The following is a 19,382-nucleotide window of genomic DNA, read 5'->3' as shown; positions in this document are numbered from 1 at the left end:
TCACACCTTCATCTACTACAACATAACAAAGTTTCTTGCCCTTTCCTTTGAATCTCCTAAACTTCTCTTTCTTATAAGTGTTAGGGTAGTTAGCAGCAATATGACCGATTTTACTACAAGAGAAACATATCAAAGGTAGCTTTCCTTTATACTTACTGGTACCTCTTGGAAATTTTTTTGCTAACAATGCCTCAATTTCCATCACTTGATCTTTATTGTCTTCATTTCCCCTGTTACTTCCATGACTTGACCTACACTCATGATTTTGACATATATCATTTCTTTTTCTAGAAGATGAACCAGTACCATAAGCTTTAAAGGCAGATTCATTAGATTTTGTCACACTATTGTCAAAACTATTTAACTCAAAAGTTGTAAGCTTACCAATCAATGAATCAATAATTACCTTATCCTTTGAAATAGATCTAAGTTCTTGGATTGCAGATACTCTTATAGCATACTAAGGTTGAAGAGTTCTAGGCATTTTACTTACTATTGCATCATCATCCATTTTACCTCTAGCACTCTTTATGATGCCAACAACTTCTTTGATTATGTGACCATACTGTGCAATATTTTCTCCTTCAATCATTCTCATGTCATTGAACTTTCCTCTTAAGCTTTCCTATTTGGCTCTTTGAACATGCTCATCTCCTCCATAGATTAAATCTAACTTTTCCCAAACCTCACATGTAGTTTCCAATCCTTGAACATCAATATATTCTGAGTCAGATAAAGTACTTACAATAGCTTCTAGGTCTTGCATGTTATCTTTCTTCTCTCTGAGTTCATCCAGTGTCAAGGGAGTAGTAGTAGGAGCAACATATTTTGTTTCAACTTGCTTCCAATATTATGCACTGAGACCTTTGATGTAGATCTTCATTTTGTCTTTCCAGATCTTGTAGTTATCCTTGTTGAACCTAGGACCCTCTTTCTTCATCATCTTGACTTCCTTAGAATTTTTCCCTCAAGCGGTTAGGCTTTCTACACATAGAGGACCAAAGCTTTGATACCAATTGTTAATCCTATGAAGATCCAGTTAATTCTAGGAGGAGAGGGGTGAATCAGTATTAATACCAATTGAAACTTTAAACCCAAAACAAACTTATACCATATTTGAAATCATTTAACAAATATCTCAACTTCATTTATCAGATCTAACAACCTCTTTATCATATTTCCTAATAGAACAATTAGATCACTTACCACATCTATCAATTCTGGCAATCATATAGATTTGATCATTTAACAACTCATTATCCTCATCAATCAGATCAAGCAGTTTATCTACCAACTCTTATCAGTCTAGTAACATTTGATAAACCTCTGATATAACATCATAACCAGTTTACTCAGAAATAGTGCATAAAATGTAACAAAATCAAGAACATCACGTGAAAATAATTCCACACATGAACACCATATTTTTTGACATGGAAACCCAAATAGGGAAAAACCATGGCCAGAGTTGGAACCCACAAATATTTGTACTCTTTTGAAGTACGCCTTGTTAGGAGCTTAGCCCTATTAGGAGCTACAATATGCCCTGTTAGGAGTAGACCCTATTAGGAGTCACCCGGTTAAGGGCTTTGCCTAGCAGCCCAGTTAGGAGCTTGATGATCTATTAGGATCAACCTCATGAGAGGATTTACCACTCTTTTAAGAGCTACCCTGTTAGGGGACTTAAATGTTTAAGGCCTGTTAGGACCTCCCCGGTTAAGGGATTTAACCTGTTGCAACTATTAGGGGGTAACAATGAAAAAGTGATCTGTTACTTGCACTTCTCATCTTGCTAAATCAGATCCAGTTATGCTCAACACTCTACAACTCTCAGGAAGAACTCACACTTCACTTGGACAGCTCAACACATTCTCTTAAGACCACCAACACCATAAACATCAACTGTACCATCCTAAATAGCCATCTCAACTAGGTCAGCCACTAAACCCTAATTACATCATGAATTTACAACACAAATAATAAGAGATCATCTCAAATCAATATATATCATTACATAAAATTACAATGCAATATCAACCATTGGTTGATCGAAACCCATCACGAAAAATCTGATCTATACCAACGTCAAAACCTCAAAACACTCCACTAAGCATTTCATTGTTTCCCAAGCAATTCTTCCTTGAATCATACCAAAAAAGAAATAAAATCATTCAAGCGGGTTGTGCCATGTTACCACCTTCGTGTAGACTTGTCGTTGATCACCGTCATAACAAAAAAAATTACCGGTTTAATGATTTCTTCACTGGTCTTAAACCCTACTAAAACCTTACCAAATATTCATCAAAAATTTGAAACAATCCTTCTTGTAGTCATCACAAGTTCCAGTTTTGTATAGATACACCTTTCCATGATACAATCTCATATTCCAAACTACAAATCACCAATCATCGTCAATCACCCAATTCAATCAAAACATATCTTCTTTACCGGTTAAAGTCCTATTTCATAGAATTGAGTTCTCTATCGATAAACCTTGTCTTCCAGTAAACCAAATCACTTAGATGACAAAACAAAACATCAAGAATTTCAGTAATCATCATTTGACATCAGTTGCCATCAATGACAACACAAATAACTAATCAAGTCATCTAATCACAAAATCTCAATATCTTCATCACAAATAGACTTTTATCCTCTACCAGTGTAGTCATCCATCTTCAACTGCATCACCTATATCATCTATATCATTTATGCCAAATTCCAGCAATAATTTCATTAACTCTTTCCATAAAAGCAGTAATCCTTTCATCTTCTTCCATTTTTAGGTTTTCATACCTCACCCGGTAACCATCAAGTTTAGCAATTTTAACAATAGGGCCACCTTCATTCAGAGCCTCCATCTTACTCAAAAGGACTTCTCTAGCTCTACAGTCATTTTCAATGTCCTTATCCAAGTTTACTAGAGGAGGATTGCTAAATGTTAGATTATGAGTATAGCCTTTCTACATGATCTCCCAAATCTCTTTCCCAATACATCTCAAATGAGTCTCCATCTGAATCTTCCATACTGTAATTTGTTGAATTAATCTTAGGGATTTATCTTCGTAAAACAAATGTAGATGAACTATTAGTTGCCATAGGATATTCCTCAAGCAGTTAAGCTTCTGCAGAGAGGACCAAGATTTGATACCAATTGTTAGGATAACCAGTGGACAACTAAGAGGGGGGAATCAATTATCAATAGATTATTAAAATTTAAGCACACAAAACCTTTTACCAAAATGCATAAACCAAATACCGGAATAGAAGATATAACAATTAAGCACAAACATAAATCATAGAACAATTACCAACCATCAATCACACATAACACCAAGATTTGTAGGTGGAAAACCCGATAAAGGGAAAAACCACGGTGGAAAGCCTACCCAAAGTCAAAGAATACTTTTGCAGTAAGTATGTGATTACAATAAGAGGGGCCTGCACATGCAGGAAGGCCAACAACCTAGAGCGCATTGCTCATCACAAAAGGAGCCTCATTGACTACAAAAGAAATCCACACTATAATCCAGAAAGATGAATGAATTGCAAGAATAACTTCTCCTATGCCTAAGTATAGTTTTGGTTAAGCTCAATACTGGAGGTCTTTAACCTCTTACATAAACCCAATTCAATCACCTATGATCGACCAAAAACCTCTACATATGATTACAACTTTATTCGCACATAGATAATCCCATAACCCATACCATGATCTACAAAGAGATCTTACATCATATTTATACCAACCCGAGACCTAAACAATTAGGTCAGCCATCTACAAGATAATACAATAGAGTTGTTACATTATCCCACAAACCATTGATAAACCATGTTGGCCTAAGACCAAAACAACATAAACCTAATAATAAATCCAACCGATGATGCATTAGGAGCATCAACCAATATGTTACATAAACTAGTCCATAACCTAGCAAAATAATACCGGACCCAAAATAGGTTGCCATAAGCCAAATGAAATACCATGAACAACTAGAACATGAACATGATAACCTTCTAGAAGCGACACCAACACCACTTATCAGATTCATCAAAATATCTTCATCAAAGCACTATCGATAAAACCCTTAAACCAACCAAAAGGCTTATTAGAACAAACAATAGCATCCATATCATCAAATATCAAACCAACTGAATGTGATACGCATCAGAAACACGTGAATAACTAATCCAACCCAATTCTAATAGAAGGACCAAACTGGAGACAAATATCGAGATCAACATCAAAGACCAACCACTCTACCAAAAGCTGGTAGACAACAAAACAACTATTATTGGCATCACTGACAAACATCAATGCAACACATAATCAATTCCTCCAAATTTCCACCAGGAAGTATTTGTCGAAGGGGAGGAAGATGGAGGAAGAGAATCAGAACATGAGCCAATGCAAGAAGAGAATGAATGAGGAATGGCTCGAGGAAGAGAGGAAAACAAGCTTAAAGGCAAATGCAATTTGGGGCAATATTTTAAGGAGACACAAAGTGATCTGATAATAATTTTGAGAAAGGCCAGTGAAAAACTTGCATGTCAACACTTCCAGCCATGGATGTTCTCATTCATGTTAACTATTCTGGATGGACAATAATACTATGAATGGGCTAAAATTTTGCCAGATAACATAAGAGACCAGCTCAAAGAAGTGCACAACATGAAGAAGTTTTTATTTACATCTTATGTTGTTTGGGTGGTAGCCAGATCAGGTCAATTCCCAGGGCTGTAGACTGAGGGCAGATTGGGTGAAGATGAAGGACAAAACATTGCGTGGGAATATTACACACAATTGCCATTGAAAGAATCCAGATTTCACTATAAGAGATTCAATGACATATTTTTGTTTCCCATCATTATAAAGTTAACAGGTGACATTGGGTTTAGGCTTAGCAAGGAGGCAATGGAGTTGGTAAAGAAGTGGGGGTGTTGGTCCATACAAAACTCTCATTCTACTTATCTAAGAATAAGTGGGTTCACTAGAGAACCATTTTTGTTACCTAGGTCATGTACAAATAGAATAATTTTGTTGGAGTATGCAAGGCAAGTGGTGCACTTGCAAAATTTATTGTCATCAAGACATAAGACGAGGGTTACAGGTAAAGACTTCGCTTTAAATTTATCATTCTTTTCATGTCAAAAAATCAATGTGGCAAAGGTTGTTGAACAAGAACCACCTGACATACAATTGAAGCCTTTTAATTATACCATGCAATTTTATGATCCATACAATAAATTAAAATGATTGATGCCAAAAGTATATGAAGGGCATCACCCTGCCCTAGAGGATTTTTGGGCCAATCTTCAGGATACCTTTGAGGAAAGAGAGAAATATTACCATCACCTCACTATTCCACAAATAAGGGAATTTTGTATTGAGACTAACTTACCTAAATAATTGCATGATGATGGTATTTTTCTAGATCCAATGTATACAAAAACATGAATAGATAAGAGGCTGCTCCCTCCAATTAGATGGTCACAACAAGAAGTGGTGGACATTGATTCAATTTATCAATCAATGATAGATAGAACAAAGAAGTGGTTAGGTATGAGGATTAAAACTAGCTGTCTCCAAGGGTAAACAAAAGAATATCCTGACTAACAATCCTCAATCAAGAATACATAAGGACTGTATAAATAGAACCCGATCAGAGTCAAGGAAGAACACATCCACAGATCCAGAGGAGGAAGCTGAAAATCCTTTCACTACAAATGAATTGAGGTATAAATTAAATAAGAAAATGAAAGAGGAAGAATATTTGGCAAAACAGGCAAGCTTGGGGATTACGATGGGCTTAGGTGCCAAAGCACAAGCAAAAATTTGTCATGTTAGGCCTGCCATTGAGGGTGTTGCAGCAACGATGAAACAAACTTCTCAAGAGGCTCAACCCTCTAGTGCCTCCATTGCTCAAACTACCGCTACCACTACAGCTACAATAACACCAACCACCACATTGATCGCATCTAGTGAAGCCTCTCTTTCAACACCACCTCAAACCTTGGTTACAATCACTGTCACTCCATATTCTATTGCTTCATAGATGGCTACACCTATAACAACTCCTAAAAATGAGACAATAACTATTCATAATGTGGAGTCAGACTTAGACCAAGAGGAGGTTGAGCCAACACCAAAGAAGGTAAAGCCTAAAAAGAGAAAAAAAATGACTCCTTCTAGAGAAAAGAAATGAATGGATCCTATTGTGCAAAAGGTATCAAAACTTCTATAGGTGACTCCTATGGATATAGATGATTAGGATCAACATGAGCATCAACAAGATGAAGAAGAGGAAATGAAGAGAAGACAAGAGGAAGAGCATGATGAAAGGTTGGTTCTTACTCCACAAGATGTAGAGAACTTGTTGAAAGATATCGTAGGTGGAGATAAAGAACAACAAAATCAAGAGCTGACCAAGGACTTCAATGAGCAAGTGAGCGAGAATTTGGAAGAATATCAACAATAACTTGATATTAATGGCACTCTATAGGAAAACTTGGCTCAACAAGTGCTCTCATAGAAACAACAACTTACCGTACCAAAGCTCCCTACCCAGGGAGAGACCCAAACTCCTTTGGATACATAGGTTGGAAAAGAAGAGCAACAATATGAGGAAGAACCATCACACAAAGCTGGAAGGGTGATGATAGAAATAACCACCGAAGGAGGGAGTACAGATGAGGGAACCCCACAATGGCTAACCTTCACTTTTGATAAGAAACAGAAGGTGGTGCTACCTAAACTCACATTACATCAAGCCATTACAAAGGAGCCAAAGAAAACAAAGAAGGCTAAGATAATTCATCATTTATCTAGAACTGGCTTCAATGAAGTAATTGCCGATATTGCATCCCCTGTAGAGATAGAAGGAGAGGGCCCTTCAAAATACCAAGTATCATAGGTTAGACTTGGAAAGCAAACAAAGTGGGTAGAGCTTGATACTTTAGAGTTTTCTATCATCATAGTAAGGACTAAAATGGAGAAGGGGCATAAATCCCAACTACAAATAAAGACACAATTAGGTTAGTATAAAAATTGTTGGTAGAGATGGGGAAGCCTTTGGATTTAAGGGTAGATGACACATTGTCATCAACATCATCGCTGCCAGAAGGTGATGTAAGAACTTTAATTGAAACAAGAAAAGTAGCTACTACTACAAAGCTTTGGGCAAAAGAGAACATTTCAAAGGTGAAACTCTTCCTACAACATACAACAGGTATTTATGAAAAGATCCTCAAAATGGAGAAGGAAATAAGAGATTGTTCAGCAAATTAGGAAGTGAGGATCAAAGACTTCACTAAGAAATGTAAAAATTTGAATAAAATGTTAGCCTTGGGTGAAGAAGTGATTAAAAATGAAGATTTGCTGAGAGGAGATGATTTTGGTAGTCTACAATCTTGTATTTTTATAATAAAATTTAAGATAGAAGTTCTTGAGTACTGTAGGTCAAGGATATTAGAGGCACATGCTCCTATTTTGAAATAAATTACAAAGTATGAGAAATTTGTGAAGAAGTTGTTTGGGGCATATGGTCTTGATATTTTGAAAGATGGTCACCTGAAGGAAGATGTAGTGCTAGATCAATGGGATTAGTATGCGGCTCATCATTTTGCACCTATAACGGAGTTCAATATAGATTTAATGGACAGATACTCATTTTACCTCTCAATGTATACATGCGGAGGGAGTAATTCATAAGTTGGTCAGTAGATGGGAGCAGGCAAAGAAAATTTGTATGTTGTTGATCCTTCTGAAGATACAGTTGCATGTTTTATTAGTAACTACAAGAGATATAAAATGAGTAAAGGATGAACACATAGTTGCTACACATCCAATTTTTGATAGCTTTTTGAAGATATTTTTGGTTGCCATCAGAGCTAAAAGTTCAACCACTATGTAACATCAACTTCAGTTTTTTGGCAAATTTTGCTTGGTTGTAATGGGCAATTTCAAGAACGCATGTTTCATAATGATAGTTAATGTTTCATAATGATAGTTAATTTTGTATGTTGTTGATCCTTCTGAAGATACAATTGCATGTTTTATTAGTAACTACAATTGATATAAAACGAGTAAAGGATGAACACATAGTTGCTACACATGCAATTTTTTATATTTTTTTGAAGATATTTTTGGTTGCCATCAGAGCTAAAAGTTCAACCACTATGTAACATCAACTTCAGTTTTTGGGAAAATTTTGCATGGTTGTAATGGGAAATTTCAAGAACGCATGTTTCTTATTGATAGTTAATTAGTAGTTTCTCTGGAGTTCAAGGCAAAGACTTGCATGTAAACTGTGACTCCTTGCTTTTGTAGCATTTAGTTCAGATAGCTTTAATTCCTAGAATTTAGGACATGAAACTCTATAAATTAGAGATTTTGATTCATTGTAAGGGTCTACGAATTGATGATTTGAGGTCCAATTAAAGATCCCATTAGAGATTTTATGCATATTTTTATAAGTTTAGAATATTTTGTGATACTCTTTGAAGTTTAATACAAAAAGCTACTTGTGGATTGCCTAATCTACTTGTGTGTTCTTTATGGTTGTCTTCTTCGTGATCTGGTAACTTCTATCAATTGAATTAGCAACTAGTTATTTTGGATGCTTTATTATTTTATGAATCATATTGCGCATGTAAATGGTATATGAGGATTAAATTGATAGGGTGATTATTTGTTGGGTGATATTCATTTTTGTTGGTGTGTATAGTTATCTAACTTTATATACTTTCTGGGGCTCCTTATTTGAATATTGATTTTGTGATATTGATAATATTTGGATTACAAAATACCTTGTAGATTATTCAGTTGTTATTGTATCGATTTCATTGTTATTTCCTTGTTCCTGTGATCTATCTTTTTTCATTTATTTTGAGAGGATCTAAATCAGAAAATACAAAAAAAAGTAGGTAATTTCAAGTTGTTTCAACCAACTGATAGGTACAATCTCATCATCCACTGAGCTGCCCATCACCGTCGAAACCTAACTATAGAGACCTTGGAGTAGTCAGCTTTCCAAAACCTACTGCTTTTCAGGAGAGGTGGTGAGTGTGTCAAAACACCCGTCAATAGAAACTGGTGCTAGAAGGAGGGCTTAGCACAAATTCTTTTAACTTTCGATTGCACAGTCACACTATGACCTAACATGATACTCCTAGTAGAAAGACTTTTACCATTTACAGAACCCAACCTCAATTACAAACAAGATGAAATCATTCCCTAACTATACTCTCTTGCTTGGGACAATAGAAGGAAACATAGTGATTGGTTATGAACACAACAAGTCCTTGAAAATGAAAGGAAGAAGGGTATATGAATATAAGTGGAGGCACAAAGGCAACTCCTTTCTTGAAGAAACCCTCAATTACCTCCTCCACAATAAATAAATTGAGATACTAAGATAGAGCATATATCGTCCTTCTCTTGGGAGAGGTTGCACAAAGTTCTTAGGAGCAACTCTTCTCCATCAGACTTAGTAAAGTTAGGACCTGCTACTAGGAAGAAGAGAAATAAAACTAAAGGATGGTCTTTAACAGACCAGTACAATCATCAAAGTTGAACATACTAGATCAACTAATCCCTAGTCCTCAAACCATCATTGCACCTTTCGTAACTTAACTTCCACCACCACCACATATGGCCTACTTCAACCAAGATCATACACCATTGGGAAATATACGTGGAGGAATACACGACCTACCTAGGAATCCAAACAAATTATGTAGTAAGTTCTATTTTGGAGGACCTAGGTCTATAGATGAGCATATTGAAGCATTTAAGGACGTAGGGGTTCATAATAACATTCAACATCAGGATGTTGTATGTAGAATTTTCCTATATTCACTTGGGTAAAATGAGTATAATTGGTATTTGACGCTACCTACAAACTCCATTGATGGCTGGGAACTTTTAGAGAAATTTTTATCAATCAATTTCAAGTGTATGTCAATCCTAGAACATTGTACCATCAGTTTGACTCCCTTAAGAAGTTACCAAATGAACCTCTGACAACTTTCAATACTAGTTTCCAAAGAGAATACAAGTTATTATAGGCTCCTTACCAAGTGACACCAAATGTAGCAATTGATTCCTATCTGAGAGCCATTGACCCCTAGAGTGTGATGTTTATTAAAAAAAGTGTGCCTGAAGAACAAAGGGATACTCTGGCAAAGGTTTATGCTTTGGAAATCAACATAAATGAAGAATTAAATCATATGCCTGGGGAAATTGGATACAACTTGCCTATAAGAATAAACCAGGGAAATTACAACCAACTCCTCGGGGTGTTGTCATCCTTGCCAATAGGAGCCCCAACGATGAACACGGTACCACTTTATGCACCCCAACCTCAAGCTAGTCAACAATTTGCTACACAAGCTTTATAATGGCAGAATAATGCCAATGTTACCCCTATCCAAACATAGTATGCTGATCAAATACATGGAACAAGACAACAATATGGTAACTTAAATACAACAAACCAAGCCCCAACTTTGATACCTGAGACTCAAGGGTCACATATCTGCTAAAGTAGAAGCTTTGAAGAAGATGATTTTACAAGTTACTTCAGATCTTAGTCAACTAAAGAAGAATCCTCCAAGAGGATACAATCAATCCCAATCGTATAATAATCAGCATGTTTATAATAATTAGAATCAAAATCAAAGATATAATTCCAAGCCATACAATAGAAAATGGAACATGGGTCCAAACAACGATGGGGTAAACCATGATCACCCTGACGCAAGAGACAATCATAACAACATGCAAAGTGTTAACTTGGCAAATATGAATTTACTAACTAATTGGTGCAGGTTGCATGATACAAAATCACATTCAGAAGTCAATTGTGCACAGTTCAAATAAATGATGAGGATTGCTCAAGAATATTCACACCCAAAGGGGATCTCTAATGAGTAACCAGAAAAAGTTAACGCAGTAATGTTGGTTGATACATTCCTTTAAAAAGAATTTCAAGAAGAACCTAAAAGTGAACCATGTGTTTACACTAACTCATTTGGGTGCATTTTCTGATGAACTATGGGATTTATTTTGTTTTGTCGGATCTTAGGAGGCAATTTGTGTCAAATTTTATTTTTTTTAATCTTTCCTGACATTCGTCGGAATCTTTCCCGACGTTCATTGGATCTTAGGAGGCAATTTGTGTCAGCCTAATACTCGTTGGAATTCTAACGAAACCAACTGTCATCGGAATCTTACCTAACATTCATTGGAATTCCAACGAAAAACAAAAAAGTGAAAAAGTAAAAAAAAAAAACCCTTAGGGTTAGTTAAGTAAATAATAAAAAAAATCGCGCAGACAATGTTTTCCGTACTTGCGACATCATTTTGCTTGTTATAGATCGAATTTTCCATAGCTTGATTTTTTTGCCTGTGAAGAAAAATCATGTCAGATAATATCAGTGAAGAACAAAATAAGGAGACAATTGCTAGATTGTGGTCTAGCTTGAAAAGAAAAGGTGATGGGAAATTTTAATGTCTCTACAAAAATTGTAAGGGCTTAAAGACTACAAGACTTTTAATCACAACAACTGAGAAACATTGTAGGTAAAATGGTTACATTGAAGGGGGGCATGATTATCATCCATTGGTAAGTTGTTCATTATATGTGTTTATATTGATTGCATTTGTAAATGTTTATATCATTTTACTAATTTATATACATTAAAAATCACTTGTTAATGAGATCATGATCATGGTTTATTTATTTTGATCATTTTTATATAGGTGGGTGCCTTAGGGAGCATGATATGGACTACCATGACCCAGAGAATGTGGTTTTCCAAGTGGAGGAACATGGAGGTGTGAATATTGAAGTTGAAGATAATGATCCTATGGAAGAAGATGATCATGCACCAGAAAACACAGTTGAAGATGATTGTACAAATACATTGATCCATGACACATTTAGTACTAGCACAACTGATTATGATGATCAAGATGACTTTGATGTTGTTAATGATTTACCTATACTTGAGAAGGCATATGAGCCCCTTTACAAAGGCTCCCAAACAACTCTTCTCTTTGATGTATTATTGTTGGTGAACTTGAAGGTTATGAATGTAATACCCTAAAATTGGTCGTCTAAACCATGGGCCCTTAATCTCGACAACATCACTAAGGTCCTAACCAAAGGCAATTAAATTAATCTTGAGCACATTATTAATTCTTTAATTATCAAAAATCACGTGGCAAATCAACTACTCAACATTAATTAAATATTTATTTAATTAATCAAATCATTTCCAAGAATATCATTTTGATCAATTATCCCATTTTAATTTATTAAATATCCTTGCATATTTAATTAATTAATAAATTTGCCATTCAATCATGCAAAAAGGATTAATTTATTACAAAGAGTTGAATTGAAAATAAAATGACAAAAAGAGTTGAATTGAAAATAAAATGACAAAAAGAATTGAATTGAGAAAGAAATCAAACTTGAGATATTATTTCTTTTTCTAAATTTAGAACTTGAAATTAGAAAAGCAATTTAATTGAATTATTGAATTATTCTCTAAAATTGGAACTTAAAGCTTTTCAGAAAAAGAAGTTCAGTTGCATTGAAAAAACCTTTTTCTTGAATAAATCAAATATATGCATGGAATTATCTATTTTTATTAGATATGCATGGAATTAATTTATTATTATTTTCCAATGCAACTTGGACTTCCAATTTGAATGCATTTCAATTAAACTATAATTGGAATCTATCTCAAGGTTAACTGAATCTGATTTCTTAAATATTTCAATTAATCCTAAATTGAGCTTTTCTCTTGTGATTCTCTATAAATTCAGTCTTCACCTCTCATTCCAATTCACCCCAGAAATGTTTGAGAACATGCTTGGAGATTATTATCACGCTAATTTCACTCTGGAGTCATTAAAAATTATTGTGCTTTTTAGATTATTTGCATCCATTTTACATTCATTATTGCTTGCATCCATTGTTGCTTGAATTGGTTATTATTGCTTGAATTGTTCATCCATCTTGCATCCATATAGCTTAATATCATATAGATTAAATCCTTTGTCTTGGTGTAGTCTAGTCACTGGTATTGCTTATAAAAATCTGAGAGCAATCTTATACTCGCATCTTTTAGAAGGCAATTAGTCACTTTGCTATGGTTATTTCTTATTGATTATTGATTACTAACCATGCATATAATGACTTAATTGAAGTGTTGTGCTTGCAGCTACAGGTTCACTTTTTCACACACACATCTATGGCACCCACTGTGGGGCCCGAAGACTACATTTTTTTGGCCTCCAAGACTGATTGCTTTATTTTTTGTTATTTTCCAGGTTTCAGATTTTTTGGTTTTTCGTCCGTACATCTCATACGACAATTCTTACAGGCTGAAATGACAAACTACAGGTGTTGCACGAATTAAAAATATATTATCGTACGATCAGATCCTCTGTCATACGAGCATAAATCCTATGTCGTACGAGTCGACATCATCAGCAATCTTCTTTCGTACGATACTGCATCCTGTCTCATACGAGTCAAGTGTCTATCGTACGATTTTGTATTTTCTGGTAAAAGAGGCAAATTTCATATTTTTTCATTTCTAATTGATTATTCTGATGACTAACCCTGACTGTTTATCTGTCTATCTCAGAGTTTTTCACAGCCTAACTAGTTTTTTGTAGAATGCTTGTCGAAGAATATGCTTGTCGCACAAAGACAATATGACTACTGATTCATTGTCTTTGCAGGTTGCCTGAAGGAGAATCGACTAAACATCATGTATTCTTTAAATTCATTTTTAGGAACCTAACTTGCTATCTAGTTAAAGAACAAATCTATCTTTTGTGCTTTTAGAAGATTCTGAGAGGTAGGAGAGTATGCTCTTGTCTTTTTCTAGACAATCAGAATTCCAGAACCTTGAAGCTTTTTCTTTGTTTGAGATTTCTACATCTTTAGTAGGCCTGCCCTCCCGAGGGGTTGAAAAAATCTTAAAGCCATTACGGCCGATGTGAGGGGAATGACCTAAGTGGGAACGGCTAGATGCTAAGTACTCCAACCCACTATAAAATAAACGTGATTTGATGAAAATCAAGTCAACGACAGTGCTCGAGAATAGCTCTCCTTCATACCTTCAGGTATATTAAACCTTGGTTTTCAAGATTGGGAGACCTCTTAATTGAGTTTATACCTCGACGTACCAAATGGATCCCTGACTAAATCCAATTTAAAATTAGAAGCTACCCAGTTCATCTCCGAAAGGGGGATAATCTTTATGCAAGAGAGATAGTAACTCTCCCAAGATACTTGTCATTTCGTGCCCCCATTAGCGTTTGGAGTTGGATAATATGGCGTTGAGAATCCATTGCATGAGACTTAGCTGGATAATATAGCATTGAGAATCCATTGCCATATTCTGATTAGCTATTAGAATTAGTCTACAAGAAATGGTTTTCTTTCCTCACCAAATTCCTTAGGGTTTACATGTTGTGATTGGAGTCACTATACATACTACTTGTTTTCTATGTTTTCATTCCTGAAACAAAAACTAGAATACCAAAAATCAGTGAAGACCAAAAACAACTCAGTGAGTCAAAACTCTGTCCATGTTAGAAACTAGTCCATCCTAAGTCAAAACTCTGTCTATGTCAGAAACTAGTCCATCCTAAGTCAAAACTCTGTCCGTGTCAGAAACTAGTCTATCCTGGTAAAAAATCAGTCCATCTCAGAATTGGTCATACTCAGCAATCAGAATAACTCAAAATTTCTAGGCTCTGTCCTATGAATAGTCGTACAAGTCTGATAATTCATCATCCTATATCACATCCTGTATCGTACGAGTTTTTTGGTTTGTCATCCTAGACCCAATTTTGTGTCGTACGAGTAATTTTATTCTATCATTTGACTTTGTATCCTATGTCATATGAAATAGAACTGCTTTGAGTCTTTTGTTGTCCTGCACATGCCCATTTGTCATATGATACAAGGCAACAACTCATACAAAATAGAACTATTGTCGTCCGGTCCAGAAAATCCTGTCATACAAGTCTCTGGTTTTGTCAGAACAAAATAGTCAAACTTGCCTAGAAACAGCTTACAACAAACATAATACTGGTTATCATTTTCCTGAGCATAAATAGATCAAGACAGTGTACCTTTGCCATTTGCATTGCACAATTTGGTCGATCACCTTTCAGCTAGTTCAATCAACTACCTATAAAATTTTAGTCACTTAGATAATGTCTTATACAGGATAGATCATTCCTAAAACTAGACTGCATCTTACACTATGCTTAGAATCAACTTGGATAACGTCTTAGATAGGATAGATCATTTCTGAAATTAGACAAAATCTTAGTTATTTCTCCCAAACAATACTCTAAACAGAACAACTAGCTCTGAAATTGATCTTGACCTCTGCATCACAAAATGACTTTAGGTCACACTAATCCATAAAAATGCCTATTCAAACTAGGAGTTCTCATAAGAAACAAGCCAAAGGAAAAGAAAAAACATTCACCTATCAAGATAATCCATTCTACGTGAAGGATCCACTCACTGACATGTTGTCGTCATCAGGCAGACCAATTTTTGATGAACCAAAATCTCCCACTATACATGAGACAGAATACAATGATGGAAACAAAAACAACTGTAATATTCCCGAAAATCATAATAACTCCTCATCATCAAGTGAGATTGATGAAGATGCTGAACCTCCAGAAAAAGAAATCCTTGACTATCAGAAAGACAAAGACTTTAGAAAAATGATGAAAACTATCATGACCTGAGAAAAGGAAGACTATTTCTTAGAACTAGCAAATCAAGGTTCCAAACTTCCTATTGGATATGATGTTCAGACACTTATTACTAAAAGGGAAGACTCACCTATAATCATGGTACAGAAATAGTTACTAGCTTTGTGGATGGAGCTCACAGAGCTAAAGAATAAGGACAAGTCCTCGAAACAATATTCTCTGGAAACAATATGTCCATTTCCATTTGACAAAAATCTACACATGCCTCCATTTCCTTCATGAGTGGAAATCCCAAAATTTGACAAATATGATGGTACCTCAGATCCTCAAGATCATTTTAGGGAATTTAGTGCTGCTTGTATGGAATTCATGCATGATCAAACGTACCTCATGCATCTCTTCCCAAGGAGTTTAGGGGGTCAAGCAATGGAATGGTTCTCAAGTCTACACAAAAGAATAAAAACATTCAAAGAACTAATCCAACTATTTTTACAGCAATACTCATACAACATTTGACATCCTGTGACTATGATCGATCTTTGTAATACTCAACAGAAAATAGGGGAACCTCTTCTTACTTTTCTCCAACGCTAGAGGAGGATGTTCTCTAGGTACCCACGACCTATTCCAAACTCTGAGAAAATGGATATATTTGTCAATAACTTGGTCCTCGAACTGAAATATAGCGTACAAATGCAAGTACACCCATCATTTAACAAAATGGTAGATAATGCCATTCGAATGGAAGATGTGCTCATAAAGAAGGGAGATATCACACCTTGGAAAGAAACACAAACAGGATCTAGCTCCAAAGAGAAGAAAAAGTATTGGAAATTTGCCAAAGACAACAAAAAGAATGTTGTTAATGATGGAGTAGTAGACACTGTCAAAACCAACTCAAAATCCACAATATTCAACCTGGCTAGTGGTACACAAGCACTTAAAGCTGCTGAGATTACAACAGAGAATCCACCAAAGAAAACAAAGGAATGGTTCAAAGAAAAGCCTTGGCTTTCCAAACCTAAGCATGATTTTACTCCTCTTGAAGAATCATATGAGTCCACTTTCAAAACTCTATTGGCAAACAACTTGATAACACTACCAGATAACTCCAGACCATATGATCTAGATGTCAAACAAAGATGGTGGAGAGAAAATGAATACTGTGACTTCCATCAGAATAAGGGTCATAACATAAAGAATTGTATGAAGCTAAAACATGAGATTCAGGATCTCATAGATGTTGGTAAAGTTGTTGTTGGGAATCATCCAACCAATGCTGATCATAAAGCATTTAAAGACCATTTGCCTGCTTACAAACAAGGTGATTCCTCAAAGACCAAAGGAGGTGCCAAGGTAAATTATGCTTATACTAGCCAGGACAACGTTATCAACATGATTGAACCTTCACACTCAGAATATTGCAATGTGATTATAGTTCAAGATAAACCAAATGAATCACGATATGCAAAAGCTCTGACCAGATCTCAAAAGAAAGTTACCCTCCAAGGAGCTAGTTCTTCCAACCCGACTCAAGAAACATCAAATCCAACAGCCTTGCCAAACAAACAAAAGGAATCAACCTTGGATAAATTTAAAAGATTAACCTCATCATCATCCTCTGGATACAGTGTGGTTGAATAGTTAAAAAAGACAAATGCTCAAATTTCAATTTTTGAATTGCTACAGCTCTCATCTGCTCACAAGGAAATCCTAGACAAAGCATTGCTCACTACCAACATTCCAAAAGATTTAGACATTGATCAGTTTTAGTCTATGGTGGGTCATCTAACTTCACCTCACTATTTGACCTTCTCTAAAGAAGATGACAATTCATTAAATCATCCACATAACCAGCCATTACATATTGAAGCCATGATCCACAAACACAAAGTTAAATGTGTTTTGATAGATGGAGGCACGGGGTTGAATATCTATACTTATCATCTGCTTACACAACTAGGATTCTCTGAAAATATCAATGATCTAGGCAAGAAAATAACAATTAAAGCCTATGATGAAGAAGAGAGGACCTCCAAAGGTCTGGTATCATTACCAATTAGAGTGGGACCAGTAGAGAGAGATGGCCTTTTCCAGGTTCTCGATATTCTATTATCATTCAATATATTACTGGGCAGGCCATGGATTCATGAAATGAAGGCAGTACCATCAACATATCACCAATGCTTAAAGTTTCCTTATAACGGAGCTAAAGTCAATATTCCTGTTGATACAAATGTCATCTGTAATGCATTGACAAAAGGTGTAGATACTTTTGTGCCTCATAATATGGTAGCCTCTCCAAATGAAGATCTAGAAAAATTGATGAAAGACTTAGAAAAGAGATTGAAGATTATAGATACCAGCATGGATGGCTACAAGATAGAACTGGTACTATCATTAGTTTCTCTCCCTCCATCACCAAAAAAGTTGGGCAAGCCGTCAGAGGCTATGAGGACACAAACTTCGGCTCTGAATACAATATATGATGGTCTCTTCATACAGTCTTCTACCTCCTTGGTGGATGAAATAGAAGAGGATGTTGTGCTTAACTGACTCTTTAATGAAGATAGTCCAAATGAGGAGGTACGACATTGTGAGATTTCCTCAAAGCAATATGGTCATGGTTACAAAATGATTCAATGCATGGGGTACTTAGGTACTGGTCCTTTGGGAAAACAAAAAGAAGGTATTACTGAACCAATTCAACTACAAACCAAATCCACACATGATAAGGCTGGACTAGGATACAATCCTAAAAAGACATCAGAACAAAAACATGTTTCTAAGTCTAAAGGCTCGAAAAAGATATCACCTTTAACATTACATGAAGCAAACACTAAACAAACAAAAGTAGAGTGTAGAAAAGAGAAAGAGGAATCAATGGTCAAGAAAGAAGAAATAGTCAATGCTCAAGCTTTGACGGTATTAGCTACGATAATACAAGAAGTTGAGGTTCCTGAGGATATAAGAGATGAATTTGTGAGAATCAGATAGTTGTTTGCACCATTAAAAGTTCTAGTCACATATACTGGCAGGCAACAAGTAGATGATTCGGATACTAATTCAAACGAGTATGAATGGGGTCCTGACTATCTTTCAGACATATCCACTATAGAAACTCCAGAAGAATCTAGTGGTGTCATAGATGATACTCAAGAGCTGATGCACATAAAACTAGAGAGGGAAATACAAGAAATTAGACAAAAGAGACAAGCAAATTATGAACAAGCATTGAAAGAAGGAACAATACCAGAAAGCTTCTCATCTATGTGTCCTTATCCTAAAACAGAACAAATCAGTTATAGCACTACATAGGAAGAGTTAGAAGCTGCAGAACAAGAACCAGTTATCAGTCTAGAAGAAGCTGAATGGAGTAGATGACAAAAAATCACATAAACAATGAGATCATGTCAACAGGTGTGTCAGATACAAATGACAAATGAACCACAATATGAAAGAACTTGTAGCATTAAAGATGTTAGTATTGATACCATACATATGCTTACTAAATCACTTGAAAGAGACTTGGAAACTTCATCCGATAACTCTGATGATTTTGATGACTCTGATGACAGTCCTATTCATGATGATACCCATTCATCCTCAAATT

This window comes from Cryptomeria japonica, chromosome 7 (genome assembly GCF_030272615.1).
Source record: "Cryptomeria japonica chromosome 7, Sugi_1.0, whole genome shotgun sequence".
Classification (NCBI taxonomy): domain Eukaryota; kingdom Viridiplantae; phylum Streptophyta; class Pinopsida; order Cupressales; family Cupressaceae; genus Cryptomeria; species Cryptomeria japonica.
The sequence above is the reverse complement of the archived record's forward strand: the minus strand, read 5'-3'. Positions refer to the sequence as shown.